Source organism: Microtus ochrogaster, chromosome 8 (assembly GCF_000317375.1).
Source record: "Microtus ochrogaster isolate Prairie Vole_2 chromosome 8, MicOch1.0, whole genome shotgun sequence".
Classification (NCBI taxonomy): domain Eukaryota; kingdom Metazoa; phylum Chordata; class Mammalia; order Rodentia; family Cricetidae; genus Microtus; species Microtus ochrogaster.
The window spans coordinates 64,096,686-64,101,612 of NC_022015.1; positions in this window are offsets into that span (position 1 = coordinate 64,096,686).

Consider the following 4,927-nt stretch of genomic DNA (forward strand, 5'->3'; position numbering starts at 1 on the left):
GGCCAGCCTGGTCTACAAGAGCTAGTTCCAGGACAGGCACCAAAGCTACAGAGAAACCCTGTCTCGAAAAACCAAAAAAAAAAAAAAAAAAAGAATCTACATCCAGCAACTGATGGAAGCAGATGCAGAGATTCACAGCAGAGGGCTAGGCTGAGCTCCCAAAGTCCAGTCAAAGAATGGGAGGATTGAAAGTACAAACAAAGAGGTTAAGACCATGATGGGGATACCCGCTGAAACAGCTTACCTGAGCTAATGAGAGCCTATCAACTCTGGCTTGACAGAGAGAAAGTCAGCATAGGCCCTCTGAATGTGGGTGACAGTTATATGGCTGGGGCAGACTCTGGGGCCACTAACAGTGACACCAGGATTTATCCCTACTGCTTGTTCTGGCTTTTTGGATACCTTGGATATCTAGAGGGATACGTTGCTCAGCCTAGATATAGTGTAGAGGATCTTGGTCCTGCCTCAAAGCAATGTGTAGACTTTGTTGACTGCCTATGGGAAGTCTAACCCTCTCTGAGGAGTCAATGGGGTGGTATGGAAGGGGTGGAGGGAACAGGAGGAGGGGATGGAGTGAAAATCGGATTTGGCATGTAATTAAGAAAAGACAAGTTTTAAAAAAAAATTAAAAAAAAAACAACCCTTGATAAGAGTCCAAAAAACTGGTGGTGGTGACAGTAGCTATGGTTGTATGTGAAAATATCCCCTAGAAAATCTTAAAAATAATAGGAAGGAGGACTCCACCAGTTGCAAACTAGGAGCCTGCATTAAACAAGTAAAAAGCAGAGAAACGTCTACAAGGCACACACATACTCATGGGAAACAGATGTGATGAGGGACATATTCTGCTATCTTTGCTGACAGACATTAATCTGCCACCATTACTGGATTAGCTCACAGCCTTTCTTCTTGATGTCCAGGACCTTAGCTTCTACCAAAGATGCTTTCAACTATCTCTGGCAACCAGAATGAAGAGTATTTATGAGAAAGAGACAGTTCTGAGGGCACACAATCACTATATTACCCTTTCTAGGGAAAGTTAATAAAAATTAAATTAATAAAGATTGCAGTGAAAAATTTAACACTTTATGGTAGATAAAAGAAAAGGAAAGGCCATAAAATCAGACCACAGAGCCCAAACACACTGGGAAGGGCAGAGAGAAGAAGAGCAAGAGAAAAGGGGGAAGAGATAACAGTGAGGACACATGAGAACAAAGGATTTGGAGGTTGACAGCAACAAGCAGGCAATTTCTTCCTAGAAGTCAAACCTCTCCAGGACAACAGCCTGACCATAAGTCAAAGCAAAAAGAACAATCAACAGAGATGTCGAACCAATAAAATGGAGCAGAAAAAACACAGGACCAAAACTTACAGCTTTGATTACTCAGCATTGTTAGCTCCTGTGAGGGTCTGTGTCTCTGGCTAATGGCATTATTAGGAATTTAGCTTCTCTATTTGTGTGTGATAAATAAAAAATAATTATTACTTTTTATAAAAGTTATACATTCATTTACATTCTCATAAAAGGAATTTCATCTTTCATCTGTCAGAATGGCCAAGATCAAAAACACTGATGACAACATATTCTGGAGAGGTTGTAGGGTAAAGGGAACACTCCTGTATTGCTGGGGGGAGTGCAAGCTGGTACAGCCCCTTTGGATATCAGATTTCTCAGAAAATTAGGAAAAAACCTACCTCAAGATGCAGCAATACCACTCTTGAGTATATACCCAAAAGACTCTCAATCGTACCACAAGGACATGTGTTCAACTTCAAAAGCATCAAAGACCTCAACAAAAACCCAATGTGCTGAACCTGATAGGAAAGAAAGTGGGGAATATCCTTGAACTCATTGGTACTAGAAAAGACTTTCTGAATAGAACACCATTAGCACACTATGATTAACAATTAATAAATGGGACCCCATAAAACTAAAAAATCTTCCTCATAGCAAAGGACACCACCATCCAGACAAAGTGGCAGCAAACAGGATGGAAAAAGACTTTTACCAACTATACATCTGATGGGTCTAGTATCCAAATTATATAAAGAACTTTTAAAAAATCTGGATATCAAGAAAATAAACCAATTTTTTATTTTTCCTTTTTTTCTTTTTTTATTGATTTTTTTATTGAGCTCTACATTTTTCTCTGCTCCCCTCCCTGCCTCTCCCCTCCTCTTCAACCTTCTCCCAAAGTCCCTATGCTCCCAATTTACTCAGGAAATCTTGTCTTTTTCTGCTACCCATGTAGATTAGATCTATGTATGTCTCTCTTTAGGTCTTCATTGTTGTCTAGGTTCTCTGAGATTGTGATTTGTGGGCTGATTTTCTTTGCTTTATGTTTTAAAACCACTTATGAGTGAGTACATGTGATAATTGTCTTTCTGGGTCTGGGTTACCTCACTCAAAATGATGAATAAACCAATTTTTAAAAGAGAGTACAGATTTAAACAAGAAATTCTCAAAAGAGAAAATTCAACACTTAAAAATTGTTCTACATTCTTAGTCATCAGGGAAAAGAAAATTAAAACTACTTTGAGATCTCATCTTATGACCACAAGTGGCTAAGATCACTGAACAAATGATAGCTCATGCTGGCAATGATGTGGAGTAAGGGGAACACTCCTCCACTGCTGGTGGGAGTGCAAACTTGTACAGCTATTATGGAAATCAGTGCGATTCTTCCTCAGGAAAGTGGGGATTAATCTACCTTAAGATCTAACTAGAGCATTCTTAGGCATATACACGAAGGATGCTTCATCCTACCAGAGACACTTACTAAACCATGTTCATCACTGCTCTGATCATAACAGTCGAAACTGGAATCAACCTAGAAGTTCATCAATAGGTTAAAGGATTTTTAAAAATGTACTAAATTTACACAATTTGGTATTACTCTACTGTAAAAACAAAAAATGGAACTGTGAAATTCACATGTAAATGGAAGGAACTAGAAAAAATCATCCTAATTAAAGTAACCCAGACCCAGAGACAAAATGTGGTATGTATTCACATACATGTGGATATTAGCTTTTAAGTCAATGGCAAGTGAGCTATAATGAATAGAACCATGGAGGTTAGGTATAGAGGAAGGAACTGGGAGAGAGATATAGATCTCCCTAAGGAGAAAATAGAATAAATAGTTATGAATATGAGACACAAGAGAAGGAGAATCAAGCAGGGAGGGGGAAGGTCACAAAATTTAGGGCAATTGGAGGGGTAGTACGGAAATACTATACAACAGAAGCTTCTAAATTATATACACATATAAAGGCAATCTAAATGAAATTTCCAAACAATGGGGGAGACAAAGCCCCACCGGACATCTCTTTTTACCAAATGAACATTCTAGTATCAGAAATAGGTTACATCTAATTAAATTATTAGTCAAAGAAGCCCCATGGAAACCTCCAAACAACCCAACCTGTAGCCAAGATTGTAGGTTACTCTCCACAAAATGATTGCAAGAACTTGTTGCTGAAGATCACTGAACATGGAGTAGGTGCCTACCTAGATTCTTCACCCCTAGGGGCTGCTGTTCATGGTATGATTTTCAATTATCTCTTGATGTGTTATTTTTTTAATCAGAACCTATTGGGCTCTCCCATTGAGAAAACTATGTAACGTCTTTGAAGATGATGATTTATTTTTCTGTACTCTTCAGTGCTTGGGATTTCACATTGTGATACAATTTTTAAAAAGTCTTTGTCTTTCAAAATAAAAAATAGTGATTTCTCTTTAAGTGGAGCTATTACCTAAGGGAAGATATAGGAGAGGCAGTCTATAACTATAGCCAGTCTCACCAAATCTGCAACTGCATATACTGTGGGTTGCTTATTTCTAGTACCAACATAAGCATTGATTTAATCATAATAAAAAGGAAACAGCTATTTGGACAACTTTATCCACTACAGAATTATATTCCTCGTCAAAATTTATTTCTAATAAAACATACATTTTAAAAGATTGAAATATACACATCAGACTCATCACTCCTAGAAAGAGGGACCTCTCTTTTTCAACTTCCCATGGGGACAAAAACTCTCTCATGGGAATGACACTTCTGCTCGATGATGATGTCATTCAGCATCAGTGTGGAGTATTTCCTCCTCCTCACTGAAATGCTAATGAAGACAGTTGGCAAATAATTAACCCAGAGATAAACAAGGACAAAATTAGTTAGAACCAAAAGAATCATAACTGAAAAGGGTGCTTGAGAGAAAGAAAAACCATGATGACTCATATTTAAAATTATGCAGGAGGCAAAGTTAATTGTATGAAAAATTCTAATATTAGGATATAAATTTGAGTATGGCAGAGTTTCCTAGCCAATCTGTGTCCCTAGTCAATCAGTTAAGCTCTGATTGCCCAAAATCATCCCCATGACTCACATGTTCAGTACTTACACAGAAAAACCCAAAGTAGAGTCGAGATTTACATTGCAGCACTGACTGCTCCTCTCCTTCCTCGGCACATCCTCTTGCTATGGATTGGGAGTCCCACTGGATTCATTCCAGAGGCTGAAGAGCACAGTGATCATGGTGTAGACTCTGGAGAGTAGAGGAATCATGCGGCTACCTACTGGCAGAGGGCCAGTTCACAGGCAGGGGACCCTCATCTGCCTTTAGTGACTTAGTGCACCTGAGACCAAAGGAAAGGGAGTGAACATCACATCACATCTCTCCTTTGTCTTACCCTAGTCATTTGGATCTGAGACCATAAAGAGACTGTCAGCAATGGTCTGTCTTAGAGATGCCATCCCTGTCATTGCAAACTACAGTTCTTTTCCCTGACTCTTTTCAAGAGCCATCAGGGAATGCCAGATACAACATACTTATGCAATGTTTTGAATTTAAGAATTAGTACAGGAAAAGATTAACAATCACTAATAATATTTTCTTTTTTTTTTTTTTTTTTGGTTTTTCG